We start from the raw sequence: 20,516 nt of genomic DNA on the forward strand, positions 1-20,516 counted from the left end.
GAATGACCACCGCACGAGCATGTTCCTGCAACATTCAGCATCTGATCCTTCATCTGTGTGCTTCTGCTTTTGGTAAGTAGAGTTACCCAACTCCAGTAACTCTAAACACATGCCATCCATTTCTAACGGCCTGGTTACTTCCTGTCAGTTACTTTAGAAACCATGTGGTCACCTGACCTAACACTGTTTCTTCTTCTTCCCCTTAATGTTGAAGTGTCAAATGTCAAACAGCTGGAGAGGAAACTACACCAGTGTACTGGGATGTTTCAGCAACACGTGCCAGATGCTGTTCCTTCATGGTGACATCACCAGAGACAGTCCCGCCCACCTCAGGACCCATTGATTATGATGATCTGATCCATCAAACCCCCAGCAGGTGAACTTTATTCATGACATAACACCGCAGCAATGTAAAAAATTAAACAGCAACAGTCTAAATGTAAAGTGCATTCTAAAGTCCTCTTCAATAAATTGTATGCAAAGAGTCAGTCAGGTCACTACAGAACCCAGAGTCTTCATCATTAAATCTCTGGTTGCTTCATTTTTTCTATCCTATATCAGATATTTTAAAGGTTAGCTTAGGTAAAGTTCCATTCTCATGGTGAGGCAAAGTGCTTTATATGTGTGTGTGTGTGTCATGAACGGCTATAAAAGGCCTATAATTAAAGAACAAAGCGGGGTTTGAGTTCGAGTTGCGGCAGACTGTCACTACTTGTAAATGGAACGCAGCCTTCCTACGGCGGACAGCTAATAACAGGAATCGGACGCGGTCCAGCCAAGTCCACAGCAACCACCATAGCAACCGCCTAGCATGACCTTAAAAACATATTCTGTCTTCATAACTATCAAAATCGTGAAATGATTTGCAAAGTGTGAAAGTGTTACAGCTGCAGAGAGCTATGGCGGTATCTATGGAAGCTGTTTGCATAGCTAATAATATACGATGTAACCATGGAGACAGTCAGTCACTTGAGCTAGCGGTGCATGTTTACTACAGTGAATAAGGTGATTGAGTGCACAGCGTCCACACTCTGCAGGGGGTAAAGACATTACTTCAATATTGTTTTATATTGATATATATTAGCCTTCTGTTGACCATCACCTCAGGTTCACCATTACAGTTTCAGATTACAGATGCACACTGTCTAAACACATTCAAAAACTCATGTCTCAGAAATAAGCACAGCTGTTCATGTTTGTCATTAGAGTTTTATTTGTAAGAAAATTATGAACTTCATATTGTGCATTAAATAAAAGAACATTTCACAACTCTGAGTCAACAGAAACAGGTAACAGAAATGTCTCTAATGTGTACAGTGTAGTGTAAGCATTAAAAGATCATAAAGGAAAAACTAACATTTATGTGAAACTAATTGTAATAAAAAATGAGCAGGTGCTTTATAGATTCAAAAGAAAGAATCTGAAAACAACACTTTTTTGGTCTAAGTGATCAAAGTAGAAAACAGAACTGATGTTCAAGAACAAACCGTAGCTGCACTAATATTACACATCTCGATCGTTGTACTGAACAGACATGTTGCTTTTAAAACCACATGCAGTGTGTGACCATGACTGTTCACTGAGACCATGAACGCCACTTCGCTGAAGCATTCTTCTTCTTCTTCTTGCCATTAAATTGGAAGCAGAAGCAGCACGAGCTGATTTGATCTACTGAAAGAAAAAAGCAGAACATCTGAGTTGAAACCAGTCAGCTGAAATCATTAAGACAGGAACAAATTCAATGCAGTGTCTCAAGTGGCTTAGCCTGTTACAACTGTTGATACAAGCTTAATACGGTTAACACACAGTGTCAGGGAGCTCCAGTGTGGGAACTAGTGGCTTTAGGTTTGTAGTCATTTAACTTTCATCCATTCATTCATTTAATTCAGGAGGAAGAAATGCCAGGTTGGTGCAGGCTGGTTACATGCATTTGGTCCCATGCTGTCTTTAATTAAATGACTTGGTTCATTTTATGGCTGGGCTGTATGTGGGGTTATATCATGTTATTTGGGCAGGAGTACCTGTCCCCTGTTAGACTTAGAAAGTTTCTCCATAAGTAGAGTTTCTAACTCTTCTAGCACATCTGTGGCTGACAGCTTTTTGGTGGCTCTTTTTACCCCACACTGGTTGTGAGTGTGTAAATAGCCCCACTAGTTATTTTGGGTTGCAGTTAACTAGGGAGGAAGGGGTGGGTATGCCATGATTAGGTGAATAACAATTATATGTGATACATAAATTTCACAATGCATGCATATATCTCTATCAATTAAACCTGGCCTGAGGGCTGCCATTTTTTACATTCAGTTATTTCTCTTAGAAATGTTGGAACTAAATAATGAATGTGTTACAGTTAAAGTGAAACACTGGTCAGTGTAAATGGCTCATTGGGACACAGAAACCTTTAAATTAAACCTGATATCTAGTGTCAAACAATATCAAAGCTGTAAAAGATGTTTACATTCAGAATTTATAAAACTATGATTGTAAATAAATTCAAACAAGTGAGCTTTTCTCTTTGTGCTGAATATCAACACTGTGGTTTCTTAGACTGTAAGCTTTACTTTAGTGCAACCAGTTGCAGAAGCTGCCACTCCAAATGTCTTTTGATAACAAGAAAAAAATACCTTTTCAGTACACGGCCTGAAGTTCTTCTCCGACATCTTCTGCAATCGGCTTTGTCTGCTGGTTTGAAGACAATAAACCACAAAAAAGATGATTTAGTCACTTTGTCTGCGTCATGCAGCTCGAATGTGTCGTGTAACGATGTTGAATAGCCGTCGTTATCCCTCTGCTTTGAGCCTTTTATCAAAAGTTACAGCTAACTTCATGAAGTTGTACAAAAAGGCTTCATTTCGCCGAGACAGTGCGTTTCTGACTATTACATGCATTTGAATGGAGTTCTTGCACGAAACAAAGTATAAGTTTTCATTATGTGAATAACTTGTATTTTACACTGACCCTGGGTCAGTATCAACTTCATGAAGACAGCTGTAACTTTTGATAGAGGACTCACACACACACATATTTATGGCTTTGCCTTATAGAATTCAGCATCTCCGTGCTGAGGAAATAGGTTTTGCAGCTGTTTGAGCTAAGATTTTCAAGTTATTCACAAATTGAAAACCTATACTTTGTGTCGGGCGAGAACTCCATTCAAATGCATGTAATAGCGAGAAACGCACTAACGTGGTGAAATAAAGCGTTTTTCCATAAACTTCATAAAGACAGCTGTAAATTTTGAGAGAAGACTCACACACACATTGGGGGGATATTGAAGTCTATAAGATAAAGCCATGAATATGTTTGTCTGAGTCTTCTATCAAAAGTTACAGCAAGCTCTATGAAGTTGATGAGAAACGCTTTACTTCGCCAAGACAGTGCGTTTCTCACTGTTACATGCATTTGAATTTAGTTCTTGCCCGACACAAAGTATAGGTTTTAATTTGTGAATAACTTGAAAATCTTAGCTCAAACAGCTGCAAAACCTATTTCCTGAGCACTGAGATGCTGAATTCTATAAGGCAAAGCCATAAATATGTGTGTGTGATTCTTCTATCAACAGTTACAGCTGTCTTCTTGAAGTTGATACTGACCCACGGTCAGTGTAAAATACAATCCTAGCTGTGTGAACAAAGCTTGGCTCCTTTAATCCTGCATGACAAACCTCAGGATGCAGGTTATTATTACTCTTTCCTGCTGGCACACCTGAGAGTCAGCTAGAAACTTACAGTGACGTGGACATCATGCAAAGACTGCCAGACTCTGTAATACTGTGAATGATCAGTGACTCAAGTTAACACTAAACTTTAAACAGTACCTCTGTGTCTCTGTGTGCTGAACATTTAGGATTGAGTCTGCATTGACTTTATTTATTGAGACTTTAATGTGCTAAAAGCAGGTTGAAGACAGCTCAGAAACATTTGAAGATTAAAATTTAGCATTATGGCTGCTGGTGGTTTGTAAAGCCTATACTCAGCTGTAGTTTTTGTTACTAATTTATGTTTGTTGTTGTTTAACACAGATTTCAGAAGAGCAAATATGCTTAATAGTTTAACTAGATTTCATTTGTCAGTGTGGGACTGCTGAGTCACCTGAAGAACTCATTTCATTCATTCTCCACATGATGTTCATATACAGAAATGTTTCACAGGAACTGGTTCCTCCCAAACTGTGAACTAGTGTGTTTCCATAGATTATCTCTGTATGAATGTACTTTTAAATGAAGGCAAGTGTTTGTCCTTTTTTGTTCCTCAGTTACAGTACGTGATATCTTGATATCAGGCGGTCAACACTGGGGGAAGACAAGAAGCAGACGTACTTCCAAGAGGGAGCTGCAGTGAGGACACAGCCAGGTCACTGAGGTCAGAGGTCAGAATCTGAAACAGCTCAGGTTTATATTTTAGGGGTTATAAAAAATCAAAATGTATTTATGAAGAAACCTTTAAATAATAGTCATAATTATGATTATTATAAGAAATATCAAACATTTAAGTGGATTTTCTGTTACACATATTGTATTAGCCCTGCAATAAACTGGCAGCCTGTCTTTGTCCTGTATCAGCTGGGATAGGCTTCATCCTCCCGCAACCCTGAATTGGATACATTGTATTCCAATTATGTAATCTGATCATTTACAAACTCAAGGTATCTAATCAAAATGTAAGTAATAATTATAAAATGGGAAAGCAGAAATAAGTGTGACATAAATGTAAATGTGTTAGCTGACATAGAGGACAGCTACATGTAGTCTGAAAAACCTTTGTTGTCAAGTTTGCAGGTATATCAGCACGAGACATTCTTACATAGAAGAGTCTGTTAAAGTCTCTAACTCAGCGAAGCATTATTGGTCCCGTCTGTTTGGATAAATATAGTAAGTTGATGTTTGTCCATTTATTGACACATTTTCTTAAGTGCTTCTCCAGTTCAGGATCACAGTGGAGCTGCAGCTGGATATGTTCATTAAATAAACCTTACAAAAGTTAACAATAAACCTGCATCCATGTACGTTGTTGTCCACAGGATAAGAAAATCAAACTGGAACACTGTGGAACATGTTAATAAATGTTTGTGTGTTTATGCCTGTGTCTTTCACAGGAGGCGCTGGAAGGTTTCCCTAATAGTTCCTGGTGAATCAAAGCAGAACCATAAAGGTTGCTGGATTGCATGATGGCCTTACCCCTGAGCAGTCATCCTGTTAAAGGAGGAACCAGTTAGAAGCTGTTTTCAAAGTAGCTGAGCAGATTTCATCTCAAGTAAGCGATTAACTGTTTGTTCATCTGTTCTGCCACTTAAAGAGCATTTAAGGACGTCTTTTGAGTGTCCAGCTGAATTAATTCTACTGGCTCTCATGGTCATTTGTTATTATAGACATATTTTTCATGTTCATCCAGCTATTTAGTAAATTCTATCTATTTAGTAAAATCCGTCAGCTATAAAATGTAATATAAATATAAAAAATATCTAAATATCTCCTGCACTTTATATTTTAATGATGTAAGTCTGTTATCGTGTTACATTAGCATTCCTCACATATCAATGAGATGCTGTACAGTACAATCCTACTGACGCAGCAGAGGGATAACGACGGCTATTCAACATCGTTACACGACACATTCGAGCTGCATGACACAGACAAAGTGACTAAATCATCTTTTTTATGGTTTATTGTCTTCAAACCAGCAGACAAAGCCGATTGCAGAAGATTTCGGAGAAGAACTTCAGGCCGTGTACTGAAAAGGTATTTTTTTCTTGTTATCAAAAGACATTTGGAGTGGCAGCTTCTGCAACTGGTTGCACTAAAGTAAAGCTTACAGTCTAAGAAACCACAATGTTGATATTCAGCACAAAGAGAAAAGCTCACTTGTTTGAATTTATTTACAATCATAGTTTTATAAATTCTGAATGTAAACATCTTTTACAGCTTTGATATTGTTTGACACTAGATATCAGGTTTAATTTAAAGGTTTCTGTGTCCCAATGAGCCATTTACACTGACCAGTGTTTCACTTTAACTGTAACACATTCATTATTTAGTTCCAACATTTCTAAGAGAAATAACTGAATGTAAAAAATGGCAGCCCTCAGGCCAGGTTTAATTGATAGAGATATATGCGTGCATTGTGAAATTTATGTATCACATATAATTGTTATTCACCTAATCATGGCATACCCAGCCCTTCCTCCCTAGTTAACTGCAACCCAAAATAACTAGTGGGGCTATTTACACACTCACAACCAGTGTGGGGTAAAAAGAGCCACCAAAAAGCTGTCAGCCACAGATGTGCTAGAAGAGTTAGAAACTCTACTTATGGAGAAACTTTCTAAGTCTAACAGGGGACAGGTACTCCTGCCCAAATAACATGATATAACCCCACATACAGCCCAGCCATAAAATGAACCAAGTCATTTAATTAAAGACAGCATGGGACCAAATGCATGTAACCAGCCTGCACCAACCTGGCATTTCTTCCTCCTGAATTAAATGAATGAATGGATGAAAGTTAAATGACTACAAACCTAAAGCCACTAGTTCCCACACTGGAGCTCCCTGACACTGTGTGTTAACCGTATTAAGCTTGTATCAACAGTTGTAACAGGCTAAGCCACTTGAGACACTGCATTGAATTTGTTCCTGTCTTAATGATTTCAGCTGACTGGTTTCAACTCAGATGTTCTGCTTTTTTCTTTCAGTAGATCAAATCAGCTCGTGCTGCTTCTGCTTCCAATTTAATGGCAAGAAGAAGAAGAAGAATGCTTCAGCGAAGTGGCGTTCATGGTCTCAGTGAACAGTCACGGTCACACACTGCATGTGGTTTTAAAAGCAACATGTCTGTTCAGTACAACGATCGAGATGTGTAATATTAGTGCAGCTACGGTTTGTTCTTGAACATCAGTTCTGTTTTCTACTTTGATCACTTAGACCAAAAAAGTGTTGTTTTCAGATTCTTTCTTTTGAATCTATAAAGCACCTGCTCATTTTTTATTACAATTAGTTTCACATAAATGTTAGTTTTTCCTTTATGATCTTTTAATGCTTACACTACACTGTACACATTAGAGACATTTCTGTTACCTGTTTCTGTTGACTCAGAGTTGTGAAATGTTCTTTTATTTAATGCACAATATGAAGTTCATAATTTTCTTACAAATAAAACTCTAATGACAAACATGAACAGCTGTGCTTATTTCTGAGACATGAGTTTTTGAATGTGTTTAGACAGTGTGCATCTGTAATCTGAAACTGTAATGGTGAACCTGAGGTGATGGTCAACAGAAGGCTAATATATATCAATATAAAACAATATTGAAGTAATGTCTTTACCCCCTGCAGAGTGTGGACGCTGTGCACTCAATCACCTTATTCACTGTAGTAAACATGCACCGCTAGCTCAAGTGACTGACTGTCTCCATGGTTACATCGTATATTATTAGCTATGCAAACAGCTTCCATAGATACCGCCATAGCTCTCTGCAGCTGTAACACTTTCACACTTTGCAAATCATTTCACGATTTTGATAGTTATGAAGACAGAATATGTTTTTAAGGTCATGCTAGGCGGTTGCTATGGTGGTTGCTGTGGACTTGGCTGGACCGCGTCCGATTCCTGTTATTAGCTGTCCGCCGTAGGAAGGCTGCGTTCCATTTACAAGTAGTGACAGTCTGCCGCAACTCGAACTCAAACCCGCTTTGTTCTTTAATTATAGGCCTTTTATAGCCGTTCATGACACACACACACACACACACACACACACACACACACACACACACACACACACACACACACACACACACACACACACACACACACACACATAAAGAACTTTGCCTCACCATGAGAATGGAACTTTACCTAAGCTAGCCTTTAAAATATCTGATATAGGATAGAAAAATGAAGCAACCAGAGATTTAATGATGAAGACTCTAAAACCCACTGTCTTGACAAAATAAAGCGTTTTTGAACAACTTCATATAAATCGCTGTAACTTTTGATAGAAGACTCAGACAAACATGTTTATGGCTTTATCTTATAGAACTCAATATCCCCGTGCTGGGCAAACAGGTTTTGCAGCCGTTTGAGCTAAGATTTTAAAATTATTCACATAATGAAAACCTATACTTTGTCTCGGGTGAGTTTCCCATTCAAATGCATGTAACAGTGAGAAACACACTGTCTTGGCGAAATAAAGCGATTTTCAACCACTTCATATAAATCGCTGTAACTTTTGATAGAAGACTCAGACAACCATGTTTATGGCTTTATCTTATAGAACTCAATATCCCCGTGCTGGGCAAACAGGTTTTGCAGCCGTTTGAGCTAAGATTTAAAAATTATTCACATAATGAAAACCTATACTTTGTCTCGGGTGAGTTTCCCATTCAAATGCATGTAACAGTGAGAAACACACTGTCTTGGCGAAATAAAGCGATTTTCAACCACTTCATATAAATCGCTGTAACTTTTGATAGAAGACTCAGACAACCATGTTTATGGCTTTATCTTATAGAACTCAATATCCCCGTGCTGGGCAAACAGGTTTTGCAGCCGTTTGAGCTAAGATTTAAAAATTATTCACATAATGAAAACCTATACTTTGTTTCAGGCGAGTTTCCCATTCAAATGCATGTAACAGTGAGAAACGCATTGTCTTGGCGAAATAAAGCGATTTTCAACCACTTCATATAAATCGCTGTAACTTTTGATAGAAGACTCAGACAAACATGTTTATGGCTTTATCTTATAGAACTCAATATCCCCGTGCTGGGCAAACAGGTTTTGCAGCCGTTTGAGCTAAGATTTAAAAATTATTCACATAATGAAAACCTATACTTTGTTTCAGGCGAGTTTCCCATTCAAATGCATGTAACAGTGAGAAACGCATTGTCTTGGCGAAATAAAGCGTTTTTGAACAACTTCATATAAATCGCTGTAACTTTTGATAGAAGACTCAGACAACCATGTTTATGGCTTTATCTTATAGAACTCAATATCCCCGTGCTGGGCAAACAGGTTTTGCAGCCGTTTGAGCTAAGATTTAAAAATTATTCACATAATGAAAACCTATACTTTGTTTCAGGCGAGTTTCCCATTCAAATGCATGTAACAGTGAGAAACGCATTGTCTTGGCGAAATAAAGCGTTTTTGAACAACTTCATATAAATCGCTGTAACTTTTGATAGAAGACTCAGACAAACATGTTTATGGCTTTATCTTATAGAACTCAATATCCCCGTGCTGGGCAAACAGGTTTTGCAGCCGTTTGAGCTAAGATTTTAAAATTATTCACATAATGAAAACCTATACTTTGTTTCAGGCGAGTTTCCCATTCAAATGCATGTAACAGTGAGAAACGCATTGTCTTGGCGAAATAAAGCGTTTTTGAACAACTTCATATAAATCGCTGTAACTTTTGATAGAAGACTCAGACAAACATGTTTATGGCTTTATCTTATAGAACTCAATATCCCCGTGCTGGGCAAACAGAACAGGTTTTGCAGCCGTTTGAGCTAAGATTTTAAAATTATTCACATAATGAAAACCTATACTTTGTCTCGGGTGAGTTTCCCATTCAAATGCATGTAACAGTGAGAAACACACTGTCTTGGCGAAATAAAGCGATTTTCAACCACTTCATATAAATCGCTGTAACTTTTGATAGAAGACTCAGACAAACATGTTTATGGCTTTATCTTATAGAACTCAATATCCCCGTGCTGGGCAAACAGGTTTTGCAGCCGTTTGAGCTAAGATTTTAAAATGATTCACATAATGAAAACCTATACTTTGTTTCAGGCGAGTTTCCCATTCAAATGCATGTAACAGTGAGAAACACACTGTCTTGGCGAAATAAAGCGATTTTCAACCACTTCATATAAATCGCTGTAACTTTTGATAGAAGACTCAGACAAACATGTTTATGGCTTTATCTTATAGAACTCAATATCCCCGTGCTGGGCAAACAGGTTTTGCAGCCGTTTGAGCTAAGATTTAAAAATTATTCACATAATGAAAACCTATACTTTGACTCGGGTGAGTTTCCCATTCAAATGCATGTAACAGTGAGAAACACACTGTCTTGGCGAAATAAAGCGATTTTCAACCACTTCATATAAATCGCTGTAACTTTTGATAGAAGACTCAGACAACCATGTTTATGGCTTTATCTTATAGAACTCAATATCCCCGTGCTGGGCAAACAGAACAGGTTTTGCAGCCGTTTGAGCTAAGATTTTAAAATTATTCACATAATGAAAACCTATACTTTGTTTCAGGCGAGTTTCCCATTCAAATGCATGTAACAGTGAGAAACGCATTGTCTTGGCGAAATAAAGCGTTTTTGAACAACTTCATATAAATCGCTGTAACTTTTGATAGAAGACTCAGACAAACATGTTTATGGCTTTATCTTATAGAACTCAATATCCCCGTGCTGGGCAAACAGAACAGGTTTTGCAGCCGTTTGAGCTAAGATTTTAAAATTATTCACATAATGAAAACCTATACTTTGTCTCGGGTGAGTTTCCCATTCAAATGCATGTAACAGTGAGAAACACACTGTCTTGGCGAAATAAAGCGATTTTCAACCACTTCATATAAATCGCTGTAACTTTTGATAGAAGACTCAGACAAACATGTTTATGGCTTTATCTTATAGAACTCAATATCCCCGTGCTGGGCAAACAGAACAGGTTTTGCAGCCGTTTGAGCTAAGATTTTAAAATTATTCACATAATGAAAACCTATACTTTGTTTCAGGCGAGTTTCCCATTCAAATTCATGTAACAGTGAGAAACGCATTGTCTTGGCGAAATAAAGCGTTTTTGAACAACTTCATATAAATCGCTGTAACTTTTGATAGAAGACTCAGACAAACATGTTTATGGCTTTATCTTATAGAACTCAATATCCCCGTGCTGGGCAAACAGAACAGGTTTTGCAGCCGTTTGAGCTAAGATTTTAAAATTATTCACATAATGAAAACCTATACTTTGTCTCGGGTGAGTTTCCCATTCAAATGCATGTAACAGTGAGAAACACACTGTCTTGGCGAAATAAAGCGATTTTCAACCACTTCATATAAATCGCTGTAACTTTTGATAGAAGACTCAGACAAACATGTTTATGGCTTTATCTTATAGAACTCAATATCCCCGTGCTGGGCAAACAGGTTTTGCAGCCGTTTGAGCTAAGATTTTAAAATTATTCACATAATGAAAACCTATACTTTGTTTCAGGCGAGTTTCCCATTCAAATTCATGTAACAGTGAGAAACGCATTGTCTTGGCGAAATAAAGCGTTTTTGAACAACTTCATATAAATCGCTGTAACTTTTGATAGAAGACTCAGACAAACATGTTTATGGCTTTATCTTATAGAACTCAATATCCCCGTGCTGGGCAAACAGGTTTTGCAGCCGTTTGAGCTAAGATTTTAAAATTATTCACATAATGAAAACCTATACTTTGTTTCAGGCGAGTTTCCCATTCAAATTCATGTAACAGTGAGAAACGCATTGTCTTGGCGAAATAAAGCGTTTTTGAACAACTTCATATAAATCGCTGTAACTTTTGATAGAAGACTCAGACAAACATGTTTATGGCTTTATCTTATAGAACTCAATATCCCCGTGCTGGGCAAACAGGTTTTGCAGCCGTTTGAGCTAAGATTTTAAAATGATTCACATAATGAAAACCTATACTTTGTTTCAGGCGAGTTTCCCATTCAAATGCATGTAACAGTGAGAAACACACTGTCTTGGCGAAATAAAGCGTTTTTGTACAACTTCATATAAATCGCTGTAACCTTTGATAGAAGACTCAGACAAACATGTTTATGGCTTTATCTTATAGAACTCAATATCCCCGTGCTGGGCAAACAGGTTTTGCAGCCGTTTGAGCTAAGATTTTAAAATTATTCACATAATGAAAACCTATACTTTGTTTCAGGCGAGTTTCCCATTCAAATGCATGTAACAGTGAGAAACGCATTGTCTTGGCGAAATAAAGCGTTTTTGAACAACTTCATATAAATCGCTGTAACTTTTGATAGAAGACTCGGACAAACATGTTTATGGCTTTATCTTATAGAACTCAATATCCCCGTGCTGGGCAAACAGGTTTTGCAGCCGTTTGAGCTAAGATTTTAAAATTATTCACATAATGAAAACCTATACTTTGTTTCAGGCGAGTTTCCCATTCAAATGCATGTAACAGTGAGAAACACACTGTCTTGGCGAAATAAAGCGATTTTCAACCACTTCATATAAATCGCTGTAACTTTTGATAGAAGACTCAGACAAACATGTTTATGGCTTTATCTTATAGAACTCAATATCCCCGTGCTGGGCAAACAGGTTTTGCAGCCGTTTGAGCTAAGATTTTAAAATGATTCACATAATGAAAACCTATACTTTGTTTCAGGCGAGTTTCCCATTCAAATGCATGTAACAGTGAGAAACACACTGTCTTGGCGAAATAAAGCGTTTTTGTACAACTTCATATAAATCGCTGTAACCTTTGATAGAAGACTCAGACAAACATGTTTATGGCTTTATCTTATAGAACTCAATATCCCCGTGCTGGGCAAACAGGTTTTGCAGCCGTTTGAGCTAAGATTTTAAAATTATTCACATAATGAAAACCTATACTTTGTTTCAGGCGAGTTTCCCATTCAAATGCATGTAACAGTGAGAAACGCATTGTCTTGGCGAAATAAAGCGTTTTTGAACAACTTCATATAAATCGCTGTAACTTTTGATAGAAGACTCAGACAAACATGTTTATGGCTTTATCTTATAGAACTCAATATCCCCGTGCTGGGCAAACAGGTTTTGCAGCCGTTTGAGCTAAGATTTTAAAATTATTCACATAATGAAAACCTATACTTTGTCTCGGGTGAGTTTCCCATTCAAATGCATGTAACAGTGAGAAACACACTGTCTTGGCGAAATAAAGCGATTTTCAACCACTTCATATAAATCGCTGTAACTTTTGATAGAAGACTCAGACAAACATGTTTATGGCTTTATCTTATAGAACTCAATATCCCCGTGCTGGGCAAACAGGTTTTGCAGCCGTTTGAGCTAAGATTTTAAAATGATTCACATAATGAAAACCTATACTTTGTTTCAGGCGAGTTTCCCATTCAAATGCATGTAACAGTGAGAAACACACTGTCTTGGCGAAATAAAGCGTTTTTGTACAACTTCATATAAATCGCTGTAACCTTTGATAGAAGACTCAGACAAACATGTTTATGGCTTTATCTTATAGAACTCAATATCCCCGTGCTGGGCAAACAGGTTTTGCAGCCGTTTGAGCTAAGATTTAAAAATTATTCACATAATGAAAACCTATACTTTGTTTCAGGCGAGTTTCCCATTCAAATGCATGTAACAGTGAGAAACGCATTGTCTTGGCGAAATAAAGCGTTTTTGAACAACTTCATATAAATCGCTGTAACCTTTGATAGAAGACTCAGACAAACATGTTTATGGCTTTATCTTATAGAACTCAATATCCCCGTGCTGGGCAAACAGGTTTTGCAGCCGTTTGAGCTAAGATTTTAAAATTATTCACATAATGAAAACCTATACTTTGTTTCAGGCGAGTTTCCCATTCAAATGCATGTAACAGTGAGAAACGCATTGTCTTGGCGAAATAAAGCGTTTTTGAACAACTTCATATAAATCGCTGTAACTTTTGATAGAAGACTCAGACAAACATGTTTATGGCTTTATCTTATAGAACTCAATATCCCCGTGCTGGGCAAACAGGTTTTGCAGCCGTTTGAGCTAAGATTTTAAAATTATTCACATAATGAAAACCTATACTTTGTCTCGGGTGAGTTTCCCATTCAAATGCATGTAACAGTGAGAAACACACTGTCTTGGCGAAATAAAGCGATTTTCAACCACTTCATATAAATCGCTGTAACTTTTGATAGAAGACTCAGACAAACATGTTTATGGCTTTATCTTATAGAACTCAATATCCCCGTGCTGGGCAAACAGGTTTTGCAGCCGTTTGAGCTAAGATTTTAAAATGATTCACATAATGAAAACCTATACTTTGTTTCAGGCGAGTTTCCCATTCAAATGCATGTAACAGTGAGAAACACACTGTCTTGGCGAAATAAAGCGTTTTTGTACAACTTCATATAAATCGCTGTAACCTTTGATAGAAGACTCAGACAAACATGTTTATGGCTTTATCTTATAGAACTCAATATCCCCGTGCTGGGCAAACAGGTTTTGCAGCCGTTTGAGCTAAGATTTAAAAATTATTCACATAATGAAAACCTATACTTTGTTTCAGGCGAGTTTCCCATTCAAATGCATGTAACAGTGAGAAACGCATTGTCTTGGCGAAATAAAGCGTTTTTGAACAACTTCATATAAATCGCTGTAACTTTTGATAGAAGACTCAGACAAACATGTTTATGGCTTTATCTTATAGAACTCAATATCCCCGTGCTGGGCAAACAGGTTTTGCAGCCGTTTGAGCTAAGATTTTAAAATTATTCACATAATGAAAACCTATACTTTGTCTCGGGTGAGTTTCCCATTCAAATGCATGTAACAGTGAGAAACACACTGTCTTGGCGAAATAAAGCGATTTTCAACCACTTCATATAAATCGCTGTAACTTTTGATAGAAGACTCAGACAAACATGTTTATGGCTTTATCTTATAGAACTCAATATCCCCGTGCTGGGCAAACAGAACAGGTTTTGCAGCCGTTTGAGCTAAGATTTTAAAATTATTCACATAATGAAAACCTATACTTTTTTTCAGGCGAGTTTCCCATTCAAATGCATGTAACAGTGAGAAACGCATTGTCTTGGCGAAATAAAGCGTTTTTGAACAACTTCATATAAATCGCTGTAACTTTTGATAGAAGACTCAGACAAACATGTTTATGGCTTTATCTTATAGAACTCAATATCCCCGTGCTGGGCAAACAGGTTTTGCAGCCGTTTGAGCTAAGATTTAAAAATTATTCACATAATGAAAACCTATACTTTGTTTCAGGCGAGTTTCCCATTCAAATGCATGTAACAGTGAGAAACGCATTGTCTTGGCGAAATAAAGCGTTTTTGAACAACTTCATATAAATCGCTGTAACTTTTGATAGAAGACTCAGACAAACATGTTTATGGCTTTATCTTATAGAACTCAATATCCCCGTGCTGGGCAAACAGGTTTTGCAGCCGTTTGAGCTAAGATTTTAAAATTATTCACATAATGAAAACCTATACTTTGTTTCAGGCGAGTTTCCCATTCAAATTCATGTAACAGTGAGAAACGCATTGTCTTGGCGAAATAAAGCGTTTTTGAACAACTTCATATAAATCGCTGTAACTTTTGATAGAAGACTCAGACAAACATGTTTATGGCTTTATCTTATAGAACTCAATATCCCCGTGCTGGGCAAACAGGTTTTGCAGCCGTTTGAGCTAAGATTTAAAAATTATTCACATAATGAAAACCTATACTTTGTTTCAGGCGAGTTTCCCATTCAAATGCATGTAACAGTGAGAAACGCATTGTCTTGGCGAAATAAAGCGTTTTTGAACAACTTCATATAAATCGCTGTAACTTTTGATAGAAGACTCAGACAAACATGTTTATGGCTTTATCTTATAGAACTCAATATCCCCGTGCTGGGCAAACAGGTTTTGCAGCCGTTTGAGCTAAGATTTTAAAATTATTCACATAATGAAAACCTATACTTTGTTTCAGGCGAGTTTCCCATTCAAATTCATGTAACAGTGAGAAACGCATTGTCTTGGCGAAATAAAGCGTTTTTGAACAACTTCATATAAATCGCTGTAACTTTTGATAGAAGACTCAGACAAACATGTTTATGGCTTTATCTTATAGAACTCAATATCCCCGTGCTGGGCAAACAGGTTTTGCAGCCGTTTGAGCTAAGATTTAAAAATTATTCACATAATGAAAACCTATACTTTGTTTCAGGCGAGTTTCCCATTCAAATGCATGTAACAGTGAGAAACGCATTGTCTTGGCGAAATAAAGCGTTTTTGAACAACTTCATATAAATCGCTGTAACTTTTGATAGAAGACTCAGACAAACATGTTTATGGCTTTATCTTATAGAACTCAATATCCCCGTGCTGGGCAAACAGGTTTTGCAGCCGTTTGAGCTAAGATTTTAAAATTATTCACATAATGAAAACCTATACTTTGTTTCAGGCGAGTTTCCCATTCAAATTCATGTAACAGTGAGAAACGCATTGTCTTGGCGAAATAAAGCGTTTTTGAACAACTTCATATAAATCGCTGTAACTTTTGATAGAAGACTCAGACAAACATGTTTATGGCTTTATCTTATAGAACTCAATATCCCCGTGCTGGGCAAACAGGTTTTGCAGCCGTTTGAGCTAAGATTTAAAAATTATTCACATAATGAAAACCTATACTTTGTTTCAGGCGAGTTTCCCATTCAAATGCATGTAACAGTGAGAAACGCATTGTCTTGGCGAAATAAAGCGTTTTTGAACAACTTCATATAAATCGCTGTAACTTTTGATAGAAGACTCAGACAAACATGTTTATGGCTTTATCTTATAGAACTCAATATCCCCGTGCTGGGCAAACAGAACAGGTTTTGCAGCCGTTTGAGCTAAGATTTAAAAATTATTCACATAATGAAAACCTATACTTTGTTTCAGGCGAGTTTCCCATTCAAATGCATGTAACAGTGAGAAACGCATTGTCTTGGCGAAATAAAGCGTTTTTGAACAACTTCATATAAATCGCTGTAACTTTTGATAGAAGACTCAGACAAACATGTTTATGGCTTTATCTTATAGAACTCAATATCCCCGTGCTGGGCAAACAGGTTTTGCAGCCGTTTGAGCTAAGATTTTAAAATTATTCACATAATGAAAACCTATACTTTGTTTCAGGCGAGTTTCCCATTCAAATTCATGTAACAGTGAGAAACGCATTGTCTTGGCGAAATAAAGCGTTTTTGAACAACTTCATATAAATCGCTGTAACTTTTGATAGAAGACTCAGACAAACATGTTTATGGCTTTATCTTATAGAACTCAATATCCCCGTGCTGGGCAAACAGGTTTTGCAGCCGTTTGAGCTAAGATTTAAAAATTATTCACATAATGAAAACCTATACTTTGTTTCAGGCGAGTTTCCCATTCAAATGCATGTAACAGTGAGAAACGCATTGTCTTGGCGAAATAAAGCGTTTTTGAACAACTTCATATAAATCGCTGTAACTTTTGATAGAAGACTCAGACAAACATGTTTATGGCTTTATCTTATAGAACTCAATATCCCCGTGCTGGGCAAACAGGTTTTGCAGCCGTTTGAGCTAAGATTTTAAAATTATTCACATAATGAAAACCTATACTTTGTTTCAGGCGAGTTTCCCATTCAAATTCATGTAACAGTGAGAAACGCATTGTCTTGGCGAAATAAAGCGTTTTTGAACAACTTCATATAAATCGCTGTAACTTTTGATAGAAGACTCAGACAAACATGTTTATGGCTTTATCTTATAGAACTCAATATCCCCGTGCTGGGCAAACAGGTTTTGCAGCCGTTTGAGCTAAGATTTTAAAATGATTCACATAATGAAAACCTATACTTTGTTTCAGGCGAGTTTCCCATTCAAATGCATGTAACAGTGAGAAACACACTGTCTTGGCGAAATAAAGCGTTTTTGTACAACTTCATATAAATCGCTGTAACCTTTGATAGAAGACTCAGACAAACATGTTTATGGCTTTATCTTATAGAACTCAATATCCCCGTGCTGGGCAAACAGGTTTTGCAGCCGTTTGAGCTAAGATTTTAAAATGATTCACATAATGAAAACCTATACTTTGTCTCGGGTGAGTTTCCCATTCAAATGCATGTAACAGTGAGAAACACACTGTCTTGGCGAAATAAAGCGATTTTCAACCACTTCATATAAATCGCTGTAACTTTTGATAGAAGACTCAGACAACCATGTTTATGGCTTTATCTTATAGAACTCAATATCCCCGTGCTGGGCAAACAGGTTTTGCAGCCGTTTGAGCTAAGATTTTAAAATTATTCACATAATGAAAACCTATACTTTGTTTCAGGCGAGTTTCCCATTCAAATGCATGTAACAGTGAGAAACGCATTGTCTTGGCGAAATAAAGCGTTTTTGAACAACTTCATATAAATCGCTGTAACTTTTGATAGAAGACTCAGACAAACATGTTTATGGCTTTATCTTATAGAACTCAATATCCCCGTGCTGGGCAAACAGGTTTTGCAGCCGTTTGAGCTAAGATTTAAAAATTATTCACATAATGAAAACCTATACTTTGTTTCAGGCGAGTTTCCCATTCAAATGCATGTAACAGTGAGAAACGCATTGTCTTGGCGAAATAAAGCGTTTTTGAACAACTTCATATAAATCGCTGTAACTTTTGATAGAAGACTCAGACAAACATGTTTATGGCTTTATCTTATAGAACTCAATATCCCCGTGCTGGGCAAACAGAACAGGTTTTGCAGCCGTTTGAGCTAAGATTTTAAAATTATTCACATAATGAAAACCTATACTTTGTCTCGGGTGAGTTTCCCATTCAAATGCATGTAACAGTGAGAAACACACTGTCTTGGCGAAATAAAGCGATTTTCAACCACTTCATATAAATCGCTGTAACTTTTGATAGAAGACTCAGACAAACATGTTTATGGCTTTATCTTATAGAACTCAATATCCCCGTGCTGGGCAAACAGGTTTTGCAGCCGTTTGAGCTAAGATTTTAAAATTATTCACATAATGAAAACCTATACTTTGTTTCAGGCGAGTTTCCCATTCAAATTCATGTAACAGTGAGAAACGCATTGTCTTGGCGAAATAAAGCGTTTTTGAACAACTTCATATAAATCGCTGTAACTTTTGATAGAAGACTCAGACAAACATGTTTATGGCTTTATCTTATAGAACTCAATATCCCCGTGCTGGGCAAACAGGTTTTGCAGCCGTTTGAGCTAAGATTTTAAAATGATTCACATAATGAAAACCTATACTTTGTTTCAGGCGAGTTTCCCATTCAAATGCATGTAACAGTGAGAAACACACTGTCTTGGCGAAATAAAGCGTTTTTGTACAACTTCATATAAATCGCTGTAACCTTTGATAGAAGACTCAGACAAACATGTTTATGGCTTTATCTTATAGAACTCAATATCCCCGTGCTGGGCAAACAGGTTTTGCAGCCGTTTGAGCTAAGATTTTAAAATTATTCACATAATGAAAACCTATACTTTGTTTCAGGCGAGTTTCCCATTCAAATGCATGTAACAGTGAGAAACGCATTGTCTTGGCGAAATAAAGCGTTTTTGAACAACTTCATATAAATCGCTGTAACTTTTGATAGAAGACTCAGACAAACATGTTTATGGCTTTATCTTATAGAACTCAATATCCCCGTGCTGGGCAAACAGGTTTTGCAGCCGTTTGAGCTAAGATTTTAAAATTATTCACATAATGAAAACCTATACTTTGTCTCGGGTGAGTTTCCCATTCAAATGCATGTAACAGTGAGAAACACACTGTCTTGGCGAAATAAAGCGATTTTCAACCACTTCATATAAATCGCTGTAACTTTTGATAGAAGACTCAGACAAACATGTTTATGGCTTTATCTTATAGAACTCAATATCCCCGTGCTGGGCAAACAGAACAGGTTTTGCAGCCGTTTGAGCTAAGATTTTAAAATTATTCACATAATGAAAACCTATACTTTGTTTCAGGCGAGTTTCCCATTCAAATGCATGTAACAGTGAGAAACGCATTGTCTTGGCGAAATAAAGCGTTTTTGAACAACTTCATATAAATCGCTGTAACTTTTGATAGAAGACTCAGACAAACATGTTTATGGCTTTATCTTATAGAACTCAATATCCCCGTGCTGGGCAAACAGAACAGGTTTTGCAGCCGTTTGAGCTAAGATTTTAAAATTATTCACATAATGAAAACCTATACTTTGTCTCGGGTGAGTTTCCCATTCAAATGCATGTAACAGTGAGAAACACACTGTCTTGGCGAAATAAAGCGATTTTCAACCACTTCATATAAATCGCTGTAACTTTTGATAGAAGACTCAGACAAACATGTTTATGGCTTTATCTTATAGAACTCAATATCCCCGTGCTGGGCAAACAGGTTTTGCAGCCGTTTGAGCTAAGATTTTAAAATTATTCACATAATGAAAACCTATACTTTGTTTCAGGCGAGTTTCCCATTCAAATGCATGTAACAGTGAGAAACGCATTGTCTTGGCGAAATAAAGCGTTTTTGAACAACTTCATATAAATCGCTGTAACTTTTGATAGAAGACTCAGACAAACATGTTTATGGCTTTATCTTATAGAACTCAATATCCCCGTGCTGGGCAAACAGGTTTTGCAGCCGTTTGAGCTAAGATTTTAAAATTATTCACATAATGAAAACCTATACTTTGTTTCAGGCGAGTTTCCCATTC

At 37.0% G+C, this 20,516-nt stretch overlaps 1 long non-coding RNA gene across 1 annotated transcript; it reads left to right on the top strand.

Annotated features, from left to right (window-relative positions):
- The first annotated feature begins 242 nt into the window (after positions 1-242).
- Positions 243-5,246, top strand: LOC146667499 (uncharacterized). Its single transcript, XR_014911953.1, has 3 exons — positions 243-376; positions 4,255-4,361; positions 5,095-5,246. It is a non-coding gene; the product is annotated as an uncharacterized LOC146667499 (long non-coding RNA).
- Positions 5,247-20,516: the final 15,270 nt, after the last annotated feature.

The sequence above is a fragment of the Rhamphochromis longiceps genome, linkage group LG6 (assembly GCF_057381845.1).
Source record: "Rhamphochromis longiceps isolate RC_006_pf linkage group LG6, R_longiceps_female_GT1.1, whole genome shotgun sequence".
NCBI classification, from domain to species: Eukaryota; Metazoa; Chordata; class Actinopteri; order Cichliformes; family Cichlidae; genus Rhamphochromis; species Rhamphochromis longiceps.